This window comes from Pristiophorus japonicus, chromosome 4 (assembly GCF_044704955.1).
Source record: "Pristiophorus japonicus isolate sPriJap1 chromosome 4, sPriJap1.hap1, whole genome shotgun sequence".
Lineage (NCBI taxonomy): Eukaryota > Metazoa > Chordata > Chondrichthyes > Pristiophoridae > Pristiophorus > Pristiophorus japonicus.
In genome coordinates this window covers 315,302,578-315,317,443 of record NC_091980.1, presented here as the reverse complement: position 1 = coordinate 315,317,443, position 14,866 = coordinate 315,302,578, and the positions used below count along the sequence as shown (strand labels likewise).

The following is a 14,866-nucleotide window of genomic DNA, read 5'->3' as shown; positions in this document are numbered from 1 at the left end:
TGTGAGGCTAAAATTGCAGGCAAGCTGCTCCTTTGCAGCAGAAACCCGCAAAGATCCTGTTGCATATCCGTGGACAAGATTTTGTTGCCCTTGAACATGATACCATCTTAACCGCTACCAGAGCTACACCAGATTTCTGACCAGAAAGGAGCAGGAAGACCCTCCAGAGGCAACCTCTACCAGACAAGATATAGGCACTTCTGTGATACAGTGACAGAGGGCAGGATTATAAAGAACCATGAAGTTCTTTGAATGTCAAAGCTGAACAGTTTGTTTAAGAAATGCATTTTTGAAAAGAGGGCATCGATGTTTCTTCTTATAAAATATATAATCTTAAACATAGAATGAGAGGCCTAGATATGGATATAGTGGATAGAAAGGGCCTATTTCCCTTAGCAGAGGGGTCAACAACCAGGGGGCATAAATTTAAAGTAATTGGTAGAAGGGTTAGAGGGGATTTGAGGGGAAATTTCTTCAGAGGGTTGTGGGGGTCTAGAACTCACTGCCTGAAAGGGTGGTAGAGGCAGAAACCTTCACCACATTTAAAAAGTACTTGGATGTCCACCTGAAGTGCTGTAACCTTCAGGGTTACGGACCTAGAGCTGGAAAATGGGATTAGGCTGGATAGCGTCTTTTTGGCCGGTATGGACACGATGGGCCGAAATGGCCTCCTTCCGTGCTGTAAACTTCTATGATTCTAAATCTTATCCTTTCCTGAAATTTGTCAGATCATCACAGAGTGATCTTTTTTTTTGTAGAATTGGTGGAAGTTCTTGAGACACAAGCAAAGATGGAAAAGACCAGAGTGATCCACTTTGTTCCAGACAGATACAACTCCAACAGCATCAAAAGTAGTGAAAGGGGACGGAGGAACGCAAATCACCAAAATCTTCTCTCCTGACCAGAAAATTCCAAAGCAGTGGACCAAATTTCTGTCTTGCAGTGATAGCAAGGAAAAACTTCTCCAGTTCCTCAATGAAAGCTGGTTCTAGTCTGCAAAGGAGATTATTGATGATGTAACACTCTTTGTTGGACACGGAAGTGAGTGTCATGCTATACGTCAGAATGACAGCAAAACAGATCTGGAGGTGGTACCAATCCCAGCACTGTTCTCCAACTAGGAAGAAGCCGACACATGACTACTACTTCACAGCGCATCTGCTGCCAGTTCCAGTGAGTCCTGACACTGATATCTTTGTACTGTGCTCGGTATTTTGCAAGACATTGATGGCGAGCTCTACTCTCGCACAGGAAGAGGAAACAACACGCATACAATAGATGTTCATCGCATCTTTGATCACTTTGGGAAAGATGTATGTGCTGCTCTGAGTTTCAATGTTTTTCAGGATGTGATTCAGTGAGTGTTCTGAATGAAATGGGGAAGATTAAATCAGTGAAAGTCCTGATTGCCAGCAAGGAGCACTGTTTGACATTTGAAAAGTTATGGACCTCGTTTGCTGTTTCACAATCCCTTTGTGAAGAACTAGAGGCATACACTTGCGAACTCTACAGGCAGAGCGGATGCAGAGATGTGAATCAGGCTAGATGTCAAATGTTCAATAGCGGAAGTTATGCAGAGAAGTGCACCAAATAAAGATTCACTGTACAAGCATATACAGCGTCCCAATTACCAGTCTGCATTCAGAAGCCATGTCTCGAGAACATCCAGAAATCTCATCTCCAAAGGACCATGGGTGGAAAGTTGAAGATGATGTACTTGTCACAGGCTGGATGACACTTTGTCCAGCACCAGCCAGTGAAATGGAGCTTGCACATTGTTCATGCAAAAAGACCCAGCGTGCACAAGGAAGGTGCTCTTGTCTTCTCCACAAGTGACCTTGCACTGACATCTGCTTGTGTGTAGGTTGTGAGAATGTTGCATCTTTGCCCGAGACTTCTAGGGCTGAGGAAACAGATACCTTGGATTCTGATGATGTTTCATAGATTATGCATTCCTTTTCAGCCTCTAACTTTTTTCCAGATCTATTTTGTTTTTTCAGTACTTCTATCTTTAACAAAAAATCAATATTATTTTTATTATAATTATTAAAATGATATGATTGACAAATGAATGCGGGTGTCCAACTGAGGTGTCAATAAGTGTATGAAATAAATGGTTGCTATGGTAGATCTCTTTCTGAGCAATGGATATGAAAACAAAACTTAGATTTATGTATAACTAAATGCATCCAGACCTCAGATGTCCTCAGTGATACTTCTTTTTACTAATTCTTACATTATCCATGCTTAAAATTTACAGCAGCACTGGTATGTCACTGTTGCTAGGGAAAAGAAAATCCATAGCAACCATTTTTATGTTTTTCTTTGTTTTTGGCCATTTGTCGGTAACACTCAATTTTCAGACTTGGGGACTTTTGTTTTTGCTTCAGATATATATGAAGATTGGGAAAATTTTAAACATCAGCAAAGAATGACTAAAAAAACAATAAAGAAAGGAAAGATAGATTACGAAGGTAAACTTGCGCAAAACATAAAAACAGATAGTAAAAGCTTTTACAGATATATAAATCGGAAAAGAGTGACTAAAGTAAATGTTGGTCCCTTAGAAGATGAGAAGGGGGATTTAATAATGGGAAATGTGGAAATGGCTGAGACCATAAACAATTATTTTGCTTCGGTCTTCACAGTGGAAGACACAAAAACCATGCCAAAAATTGCTAGTCACGGGAATGTGGGAAGGGAGGACCTTGAGACAATCACTATCACTAGGGGGGGTAGTGCTGGACAGGCTAATGGGACTCAAGGTAAACAAGTCCCCTGGTCCTGATGAAATGCATCCCAGGGTATTAAAAGAGATGGTGGAAGTTATAGCAGATGCATTCGTTATAATCTACCAAAATTCTCTGCACTCTGGAGAGGTACCAGCGGATTGGAAAGCAGCTAATGTAACGCCTCTGTTGAAGAAAGGGGGCAGACAAAAGGCAGGCAACTATAGGCCGGTTAGTTTAACATCTGTAGTGGGGAAAATGCTTGAAACTATCATTAAGGAAGAAATAGCGGGACATCTAGATAGGAATAGTGCAATCAAGCAGACGCAGCATGGATTCATGAAGGGGAAATCATGTTTAACTAATTTACTGGAATTCTTTGAGGATATAACGAGCATGGTGGATAGAGGTGTACCGATGGATGTGGTGTATTTAGATTTCCAAAAGGCATTCGATAAGGTGCCACACAAAAGGTTACTGCAGAAGATAGAGGTACGTGGAGTCAGAGGAAATGTATTAGCATGGATAGAGAATTGGCTGGCGAACAGAAAGCAGAGAGTCGGGATAAATGGGTCCTTTTCGGTTTGGAAATCAATGTGCCACAGGGATCGGTGCTGGGACCACAACTGTTTACAATATACATAGATGACCTGGAAGAGGGGAGAGAGTGTAGTGTAACAAAATTTGCAGATGACACAAAGATTAGTGGGAAAGTGGGTTGTGTAGAGGACACAGAGAGGCTGCAAAGAGATTTGGATAGGTTAAGCGAATGGGCTAAGGTTTGGCAGATGGAATACAATGTCGGAAAGTGTGAGGTCATCCATCTTGGGAAAAAAAAAACAGTAAAAGGGAATATTATTTGAATGGGGAGAAATTACAACATGCTGCGGTGCAGAGGGACCTGGGGATCCTTGTGCATGAATCCCAAAAAGTTAGTTTGCAGGTGCAGCAGGTAATCAGGAAGGCGAATGGAATGTTGGCCTTCATTGCGAGAGGGATGGAGTACAAAAGCAGGGAGGTCCTGCTGCAACTGTACAGGGTATTGGTGAGGCCGCACCTGGAGTACTGCGTGCAGTTTTGGTCAGCTTACTTAAGGAAGGATATACTAGCTTTGGAGGGGGTACAGAGACGATTCACTAGGCTGATTCCGGAGATGAGGGGGTTACCTTATGATGATAGATTGAGTAGACTGGGTCTTTACTCGTTGGAGTTCAGAAGGATGAGGGGTGATCTTATAGAAACATTTAAAATAATGAAAGGGATAGACAAGATAGAGGCAGAGAGGTTGTTTCCATTGGTCGGGGAGACTAGAACTAGGGGGTACAGCCTCAAAATACGGGGGAGCCAATTTAAAACCGAGTTGAGAAAGAATTTCTTCTCCCAGAGGGTTGTGAATCTGTGGAATTCTCTGCCCAAGGAAGCAGTTGAGGCTAGCTCATTGAATGTATTCAAGTCACAGATAGATAGATTTTTAACCAATAAGGGAATTAAGGGTTACGGGGAGCGGGCGGGTAAGTGGAGCTGAGTCCACGACCAGATCAACCATGATCTTGTTGAATGGCGGAGCAGGCTCGAGGGGCTAGATGGCTTACTCCTGTTCCTAATTCTTATGTTCTTATGTTTAACATGTTTAGCTTGGTTCTAGATACTTCCCACACGAAGACTACGGAACTAAAATTCTAGGCAAGAAAACAAGCTTCGGCCCACCATTTGCCTTCCACCACGGTTGAAGAACATAGAAAATAGGTGCAGGAGTAGGCCATTCGGCCCTTCGAGTCTGCACCACCATTCAATAAGATCCTGGCTGATCATTCACCTCAGTACCCCTTTCCTGCTTTCCCTCCATATCCCTTGATCCCTTTAGCAATAAGGGCCACATCTAACACCCTCTAGAATATATCCAATGAACTGGCATCAACAACTCTCTGTGGTAGAGAATTCCACAGGTTAACAACTCTCTGAGTGAAGAAGTTTCTCCTCATCTCAGTACTAAATGGCTTACCCCTCATCATTAGACTATGTCCCCTGGTTCTGGACTTCCCCAACATCAGGAACATTCTTCCTGCATCTAACCTGTTCAGTCCCATCAGAATTTGATTTGCTTCTATGAGATTCCCTCTCATTCTTCTAAATTCAAGTGAATACAGGCCCAGTCGATCCAGTCTCTCCTCAGGTCAGTCCTGCCATCCTGGTGAACCTTCGCTGCACTCCCTAAATAGCAAGAACGTCCTTCCTCAGATTAGGAGACCAAAACTGAACACAATAATCCAGGTGAGGCCTCACCAAGGCCCTGTACAACTGCAGTAGGACCTCCCTGCTCCTATACTCACCGCCTGCTGTACCTGCATGCCAACTTTCAATGACTGATGTACCATGACACCCAGGTCTCGTTGCACCTCCCCTTTTCCTAATCTGCCACCATTAAGATAATATTCTGCCTTGATGTTTTTGCCACCAAAGTGGATAACTTCACATTTATCCACATTATACTGCATCTGCCATGCATTTGCCACTCACCTAACCTGTCCCAAATCACCCTGCAGCCTCTTAGAATCCTCCTCACAGCTCACACCGCTACCCAGCTTAGTGTCATCTGCAAACTTGGAGATATTACACTCAATTCCTTCATCTAAATCATTGATGTATATTGTAAATAGCTGGGATCCCAGCACTGAGCCCTGCGGCACCCCACTAGTCACTACCTGCCATTCTGATAAGGACCCATTTATCCCGACTCTCTGCTTCCTATCTGCTAACCAGTTCTCTATCCACGTCAATACATTACCCCCAATACCACGTGCTTTAATTTTGCACACCAATCTCTTGTGCGGGACCTTATCAAAAGCCTTTTGAAGGTCCAAATACACCACATCCACTGGTTCTCCCTTGTCACATCCTCAAAAAATTCTAGAAGATTTGTCAAGCATGATTTCCCTTTCATAAATCCATGCTGACTCGGTCTGATCCTGTCACTGCTTTCCAAATGCGCTGCTATTTCATCTTTAATAATTGATTCTAACATTTTCCCCACTACCGATGTCAGGCTAACCGGTCTATAATTCCCCGTTTTCTCTCTCCCTCTTTTTTAAAAAAAAAAGTGGTGTTACATTAGCTACCCTCCAGTCCATAGGAACTGATCCAGAGTCGATAAGACTATTGGAAAATGATCACCAATGCATCCACTATTTCTAGGGCCACTTCCTTAAGTACTCTGGGATGCAGACTATCAGGCCCTGGGGATTTATCGGCCTTCAATCCCATCAATTTCCCTAACACAATTTCCTGACTAATAAGGATTTCCTTCAGTTCCTCCTTCTTGCTAGACCCCCGGTCCCCTAGTATTTCCAGAAGGTTATTTGTGACTTCCTTCGTGAAGACAGAACCATGGTGTACATTTAAAGAGGTATTTCACAACTCTCAAAAAAAAAATATTCCAGTAAGGAGGAAAGGGTGCAAGAGAAAAGAAAGCCATCCGTGGCTAACTAAAGAAATAAAGGACGGTATCCGATTAAAAACAAGAGCATACAAAGTGGCCAAAACTAGTGGGAGGACAGAAGTTTGGGAAGCTTTTAAAAGCCAGCAAAGAACGACTAAAAAAAGATTAAGAAAGGGAAGATAGACTATGAAAGTAAACTACCACAAAACATAAAAACAGATAGCAAGAGTTTCTGTAGGTATATAAAAAGGAAAAGAGTGGCTAAAGGAAATGTTGGTCCCTTAGAGGGCGAGACCAGGAAATTAGTAATGGGGAACATGGAGATGGCAGAAACTCTAAACAAGTATTTTGTATCAGTCGTAATGGTAGAGGACACTAACAATATTCCAACAGTGGATAGTCAAGCGGCTATAGGGGGGGGAAGGAACTTAACACAATCACAAAGGAAGTGGTGCTCAGCAAGATAATGAAACTAAAGACAGATACATCCCCTGGACCTGATGGTTTGCATCCTACAGTTTTAAGAGGAGTAGCGGCAGGGATTGTGGATGCATTGGTTGTAATTTGCCAAAATTCCCTGGATTCTGGGGAGGTCCCAAAAGATTGGAAAACTGTAAATGTAGCGCCCCTATTCAAAAAAGGAGGCAGACAAAAAGCAGGAAACTATAGACCAGTTAGCCTAACATCTGTAGTTGGGAAAATGTTGGAATCCATTATTAAAGAAGCAGTAGCAGGACATTTGGAAAAGCAAAATTTGGTCAGGCAAAGTCAGCATGGATTTATGAAGGGGAAGTCACGTTTGACAAATTTGCTGGTATTCTTTGAGGATGTAACGAACAGGGTGGATGAAGGGATACCAGTGGATGTGATGTATTTGGACTTCCAGAAGGCATTTGACAAAGTGGCACACAAAAGGGTACTGCACAAGATAAAAGTTCACGGGGTTGGGGGTAATATATCCCGTGAACGAATAAAAAAAAGTCTGAACATAAGAACATAGGAATTAGGAACAGGAGTAGACCATCTAGCCCCTCGAGCCTGCTCCACCATTCAATAAGATCATGGCTGATCTGGCCGTGGACTCAGCTCCACTTACCCGCCCTCTCCCCGTAACCCTTAATGGTTAAAAATCTATCTATCTGTGACTTGAACACATTCAATGAGCTAGCCTCAACTGCTTCCTTGGGCAGAGAATTCCACAGATTCACAACCCTCTGGGAGAAGAAATTCCTTCTCAACTCGGTTCTAAATTGGCTCCTCCGTATTTTGAGGCTGTGCCCCCTAGTTCTAGTCTCCCCGACCAATGGAAACAACCTCTCTGCCTCTATCTTGTCTATCCCTTTCATGATTTTAAATGTTTCTATAAGATCACCCCTCATCCTTCTGAACTCCAACGAGTAAAGACCCAGTCTACTCAATCTATCATCATAAGGTAACCCCCTCATTTCTGGAATCAGCCTAGTGAATCGTCTCTGTACCCCCTCCAAAGCTAGTATATCCTTCCTTAAGTAAGGTGACCAAAACTGCACGCAGTACTCCAGGCACGGCCTCACCAATACTTTATACAGTTGCAGCAGGACCTCCCTGCTTTTGTACTCCATCCCTCTCGCAATGAAGGCCAACATTACATTCGCCTTCCTGATTACCTGCTGCACCTGGAAACTAACCTTTTGGGATTCATGCACAAGGACACCCTGTGCGGAGGGGAGCGGGTAGGTCCGAAGGCCTCCTCGTAGGACTGCTCCTGGGCAGGGCCAAGGGTGCCATCAGCCGGTCCAGGCAGCGGGCGGTCGTTCAACCTGACTGCCTGCCTCTCTTCCGCTCTTACATCCGGTCCAGGGTGTCCTTGGAGATGGAGCACGCGGTGTCCACCGGTACGCTCGCAGCCTTCCGCGAGAGGTGGGCACCGGAGGGACTGGAGTGCATCATCACGCCCGGCAACCAAATTTTAATTTGATTTTACGTTTTAAAGTTTAATTTGTTTTAATTGCCGGTGCTTTTAGTGTCCCCCTCCCCTTTTATAGGGGGCACTGGAAAAAATTGGATTTTAGCGCCCAAAAAAAAAGAAGAAAAAAAAACACAAAAAAGGAAAAAAAAAGGGCCTTGTAAATGTCTGCTGTGTCATCCAGGGCGGGTGGCACGGTTTAAATGTTTTTTTTTGTTTTACAGGTGGACTCTAAAAGAGTTTCATGCACAAGGACCCCAAGGTCCCTCTGCACCACAGCATGTTGTAATTTCTCCCCATTCAAATAATATTCCCTTTTACTGTTTTTTTTCCCCCCCAAGGTGGATGACCTCTCACTTTCCGACATTGTATTCCATCTGCCAAACCTTAGCCCATTCGCTTAACCTATCCAAATCTCCTTGCAGCCTCTCTGAGTCCTCTACACAACCCGCTTTCCCACTAATCTTTGTGTCATCTGCAAATTTTGTTGCACGACACTCTATCCCCTCTTCCAGGTCATCGATGTATATTGTAAACAGTTGTGGTCCCAGCACTGATTCCTGTGGCAACCACTAATCACCGATTTCCAACCGGAAAAGGACCCATTTATCCCGACTCTGCTTTCTGTTCGCCAGCCAATTCTCTATCCATGCTAATACATTTCCTCCGACGCCGCTTACCTCTATCTGCTGCAGTAACCTTTTGTGTGGCACCTTATCGAATGCCTTTTGGAAATCTAAATACACCACATCCATCGGTACACCTCTATCCACTATGCTCATTATATCCTCAAAGAATTCCAGTAAATTCGTTAAACATGATTTCCCTTTCATGAATCCATGCTGCGTCTGCTTGATTGCACTATTCCTATCTAGTTGTCCCGCTATTTCTTCCTTAATGATAGTTTGAAGCATTTTCCCCACTACAGATGTTAAACTAACCGGCCTATAGTTACCTGCCTTTTGCCTGCCCCCTTTTTTAAACAGAGGCTTTACATTAGCTGCTTTCCAATCAGCTGGTACCTCCCCAGAGTGCAGAGAATTTTGGTAGATTATAACGAATGCATCTGCTATAACTTCCGCCATCTCTTTTAATACCTGGGATGCATTTCATCAGGACCAGGGGACTTGTCTACCTTCAGTCCCATTAGCCGGTCCAGCACTACCTCCCTAGGTGATAGTCTCAAGGTCCTCCCTTCCCACATTCCTGTGGCCTGCAAATTTTGGCATGGTTTTTGTGTCTTCCACTGTGAAGACCGAAGCAAAATAATTGTTTAAGGTCTCAGCCATTTCCACATTTCCCATTATTAAATCCCCCTTCTCATCTTCTAAGGGACCAACATTTACTTTAGTCACTCTTTTTCCGTTTTATATATCTGTAAAAGCTTTTACTGTTTTTATGTTTTGCGCAAGTTTACCTTCGTAATCTATCTTTCCTTTATTGCTTTTTTAGTCATTCTTTGCTGTTGCTTAAAATTTTCCCAATCCTCTAGTTTCCCACTAACCTTGGCCACCTTATACGCATTGGTCTTTGATTTGATACTTTCCTTTATGTCCTTGGTTATCCACGGCTGGTTATCCCTTCTCTTGCCGCCCTTCTTTTTCACTGGAATATATTTTTGTTGCGCACGATGAAAGAGCTCTTTAAAAGTCCTCCACTGTTCCTCAATTGTGCCACCGTTTAGTCTTTGTTTCCAGTCTACTTTAGCCAACTCTGCCCTCATCCCACTGTAGTCCCCTTTGTTTAAGCATAGTACGCTCGTTTCTGACACAACTTCCTCACCCTCACTCTGTATTACAAATTCAACCATACTGTGATCACTCATTCCGAGAAGATCTTTTACTAGGAGATTGTTTATTTTTCCTGTCTCATTACACAGGACCAGATCCAAGATGGCTTGCTCCCTTGTAGGTTCTGTAACATACTGTTCTAAGAAACAATCCCGTATGCATTCTATGAATTCCTCCTCCAGGCTACCCCATGTGATTTGGTTTGACCAATCGATATGTAGGTTAAAATCCCCCATGACTACTGCCGTTCCTTTTTCACATGCCTCCATTATTCCCTTGATTATTGCCCGCCCCACCGTGAAGTTATTATTTGGGGGCCTATAAACTACGCCCACCAGTGACTTTTTCCCCTTACTATCTCTAATCTCCACCCATAATGATTCAACATTTTGTTCATTCGAGCCAATATCATCCCTCACAACTGCCCTGATATCATCTTTTATTAACAGAGCTACCCCACCTCCCTTCCCTTCTTGTCTATCTTTCTGAATCGTCAGATACCCCTGTATGTTTAATTCCCAGTCTTGGCCACCCTGCAGCCATGTTTCTGTAATGGCCACCAAATCATACCCATTTGTAATGATTTGTGCCGTCAACTCATTTACTTTATTTCGAATGCTGCGGGCATTTAGGTCGAGTGTTTTCATCCTCGTATTTAAACCATGATTTTTAGTTTTGACCCCTCCTGCAGCCCTTTTATATTCAGTGGCCCTTTTTGTTTCTTGCCTTGGGTTTCTCTGCCCTCCACTTTTACTCATCTCCTTTCTGTCTTTTGTTTTTGTCTCCTTTTTGTTTCCCTCTGTCTCCCTGTATTGGTTCCCATCCCCCTGCCATATTAGTTTAACTCCTCCCCAACAGCACTAGCAAACACTCCCACTAGGACATTGGTTCCGGTCCTGCCCAAGTGCAGACCGTCCGGTTTGTACTGGTCCCACCTCCTCCAGAACCGGTTCCAATGCCCCAGGAATTTGAATCCCTCCCTGCTGCACCACTGCTCAAGCCACGTATTCATCTGTGCTATCCTGCGATTCCTACTCTGACTAGCACGTGGCACTGGTAGCAATCTCGAGATTATTACTTTTGAGGTCCTACTTTTTTAATTTAGCTCCTAGCTCCTTAAATTCGTCTCGTAGGACCTCATCCCTTTTTTTTTAAACCTATGTCGTTGGTAACAATGTGCACCACGACAGCTGGCTGTTCTCCCTCCCTTTTTAGAATGTCCTGCACCCGCTCGGAGACATCCTTGACCCTTGCACCAGGGAGGCAACATACCATCCTGGAGTCTAGGTTGCGGCCGCAGAAACGTCTATCTATTCCCCTTATGATTGAATCCCCTATCACTATCACTCTCACACTCTTTTTCCTGCCCTCCTGTGCAACAGAGCCAGCCACGGTGCCATGAACTTGGCTGCTGCTGCCCTCCCCTGATGAGTCATCTCCTTCAACAGCACTCAAAGCAGTGTATCTGTTTTGCAGGGGGATGACCACATGGGACCCCTGCACTACCTTCTTTGTACTACTCTTCCTGATGGTCTTCCATTCCTTAGCTGGCTGTGGATCCTTCTCCTGCGGTAAGACCAACTCACTACACGTGCCACTCACGTCATTCTCAGCATCGTGGATGCTCCAGAGTGAATCCACCCTCAGCTCCAATTCCGCAACGCGGTCCGTCAGGAGCTGGAGGCGGATACACTTCTCACACACGTAGTCGTCAGGGACACCGGAAGTGTCCCTCAGTTCCCACATGGTACAGGAGGAGCATAACACGTGACCGAGCTCTCCTGCCAGGTCTTAACCCTTAGATACCCTTAAATTGGTAATAACAGTGCTACAGTTTACTTACTGATATAAAAAATAAAAAGAAAAGCTACTCACCAATCACCAGCCAATCACTTACCCCCTTGGCTGTGACATCACCTTTTGATTCCTTTCTACTTCTTTTTTGCCTTCTCTCCCGCTGTAGCTGCACCGGTACGCCTTTATAGGCCGCTCCGACACTGCTCCCGCCTCTGGCCGACTGCCGCTGCCTGTGGAACACCCGCTGGGCCTTTATAGGCCGCTCCGACACTGCTCCCGCCTCTCACCATCTGCCGCTGCCTGTGGAACACCCGCTGGGCCTTTATAGGCCTCTCCACGCTGCTCCCGCCTCTCACCATCTGTCGCTGCCTGTGGAACACCCGCTGGGCCTTTTATAGGCCGCTCCGACACTGCTCCCGCCTCTCACCGACTGCCGCTGCCTGTGGAACACCCGCTGGGCCTTTTATAGGCCGCTCCGACACTGCTCCCGCCTCTCACCGACTGCCGCTGCCTGTGGAACACCCGCTGGGCCTTTTATAGGCCGCTCCGACACTGCTCCCGCCTCTCACCGACTGCCGCTGCCTGTGGAACACCCGCTGGGCCTTTATAGGCCGCTCCAACACTGCTCCCGCCTCTCGCCGACTGTGGAACACCCGCTGGGCCTTTATAGGCCGCTCCGACACTGCTCCCGCCTCTCACCATCTGCCGATGCCTGTGGAACACCTGCTGGACCTTTTATAGGCCGCTCCGACACTGCTCCCGCCTCTCACCATCTGCCGCTGCCTGTGGAACACCCGCTGGGCCTTTATAGGTCGCTCCAACACTGCTCCCGCCTCTCGCCGACTGTGGAACACCCGCTGGGCCTTTATAGGCCGCTCCGACACTGTTCCCGCCTCTCACCAACTGCCGCTGCCTGTGGAACACCCGCTGGGCCTTTTATAGGCCGCTCCGACACTGCTCCCGCCTCTCACCATCTGCCACTGCCTGTGGAACACCCGCTGGGCCTTTTATAGGCCGCTCCGACACTGCTCCCGCCTCTCACCGACTGCCGCTGCCTGTGGAACACCCGCTGGGCCTTTATAGGCCGCTCCGACACTGCTCCCGCCTCTCACCGACTGCCGCTGCCTGTGGAACACCCGCTGGGCCTTTATAGGCTGCTCCCGCCTCTCGCCGACTGTCTGCAGGTGGAGTGGGAATGCATAGCCGCAGTCAGCTCAGCCCTACCCATCTGCCACTGGATAAAGACCTAGCTCGGTCAAGCCCATGCGGTGACTGATGTGCAACGGCCACCACATGTTAAAAAAATCCACGCACAGGCATCTTCCACCTCCTCAACTGGAGTTCAGGACTGGAATATCAGTCCTTCATTGAAACATCTGTGAACTCATCACTTTTGGTGTGGAAGCAAGTCAGCCTCGTTTGAGGGACCGCCTATGATGATAAGATTATGAGGGGGCTTGACAAGGTGGATGCAGAGAGGATGTTTCCACTGATGGGGGAGACTAGAACTAGGGGGCATGGTCTTAGAATAAGGGGCGGCTCATTTAAAACTGAGATGAGGAGGAATTTCTTCTCTCAGAGGGTTGTGAATCTGTGGAATTCGCTGCCTCAAAGAGCTGTGGAAGCTGGGACATTGAATAAACTTAAGACAGAAATAGACAGTTTCTTAAACGATAAGAGGATAAGGGGAGGGAAGTGGAGCTGGTTCCATGATCAGATCAGCCATGATCTTATTGAATGGTGGAGCAGGCTCGAGGGGCCTTATGGCCTGCTCCTATTTCTTATGTTCTTATTATCCCTTATGTCTCTTAATCTCTTCTGCCTTCCACCCTATTACAGACCTTCCCTTTTGTTCTTTCCTCCCCTCACACCTTTCCGTGCCCTACACTTGCTTATTAATCTGTTCCATTTCTAACACCTTCCAGTTCTGACCACGGGTCATCGACCTGAAACGTCACGGACCTCTGCTCCTCTCTCCCCACAGATGCTGCCTGACCTGCTGAGTAGTTCCAGCATTTTCTGTTTTGATTAGCTTTCTTTCTCAGCGCTATATTCTTTCTTAGCCCATCATCGCGGGCAGTCCCTCGGAATCGAGGAAGACTTGCTTCCTTCCACTCTGAAAGTGAGTTCTCGGGCGGCTGTACAGTCCAATGCGGGAATTACAGTCTCGGTCACAAGTAGGACAGTGGTTGAGGGGAGGGGTGGGTGGGACTGGTTTGCCGCACGCTCCTTCCGCTGCCTGCGCTTGCTTTCTGCACGCTCTCGGCGACGAGACCCGAGGTGCTCAGCGCCCTCCCGGATGCACTCCCTCCACTTAGGGGCGGACTGGTCTTTGGGCCCAGGGACACCCAGGTGCTGTTCAAAGGTGCTTAGCCAAGTGGCTCTCCAGGCCGCAGCAGAAGGGCGCCCACACTGAGGGCTGGGCCCGGCTGTGACGCCACCCACAGTTGAACAGCCGCCGGCTGGGCTCCCAGTTGGAGACAGGGCTGAAGGACTCCGCTGGCTTTGGGATATCCGGAGGGGGTGGGTACCCAGCTGGGAGGGGAAGGGAAGGGAAGGGAAGGGAAGGGAAGGGAAGGGAAGGGAGGGGAAGGGGAAGGGAGAGGGGGAGGGGTAAAGGAGAGGGGGAGGGGTAAAGGAGAGGGGGAGGGGTAAAGGGGAGGGGTAAAGGGGAGGGGAGGGGTAAAGGGGAGGGGAGGGGAGGGGTAAAGGGGAGGGGAGGGTAAAGGGGAGGGGAGGGGTAAAGGGGAGGGGAGGGGTAAAGGGGAGGGGAGGGGTAAAGGGGAGGGGAGGGGTAGGGGAGGGGTAAAGGGGAGGGGAGGGTAAAGGGGAGGGGAGGGGTAAAGGGGAGGGGAGGGGGTAAAGGGGAGGGGGAGGGTGGTAAAGGGGAGGGGAGGGGTAGGGGAGGGGTAAAGGGGAGGGGAGGGGTAAAGGGGAGGGGAGGGGTAAAGGGGAGGGGAGGGGTAAAGGGGAGGGGAGGGGTAAAGGGAGGGGAGGGGTAAAGGGGAGGGGAGGGGTAAAGGGGAGGGGAGGGGTAAAGGGGAGGGGAGGGGAGGGGTAAAGGGGAGGGGAGGGGAGGGGGTAAGGGGAGGGAGGGGAGGGGTAAAGGGGAGGGGAGGGGAGGGGTAAAGGGGAGGGGAGGGGAGGGGTAAAGGGGAGGGGAGGGGAG

At 47.3% G+C, this 14,866-nt stretch overlaps 1 protein-coding gene across 1 annotated transcript in view; it reads right to left on the bottom strand.

Annotated features, from left to right (window-relative positions):
* Nucleotides 1-14,866, bottom strand: part of gskip (gsk3b interacting protein) — a 34,994-nt gene that overhangs the window by 19,689 nt on the left and 439 nt on the right. The window lies entirely within an intron of this gene.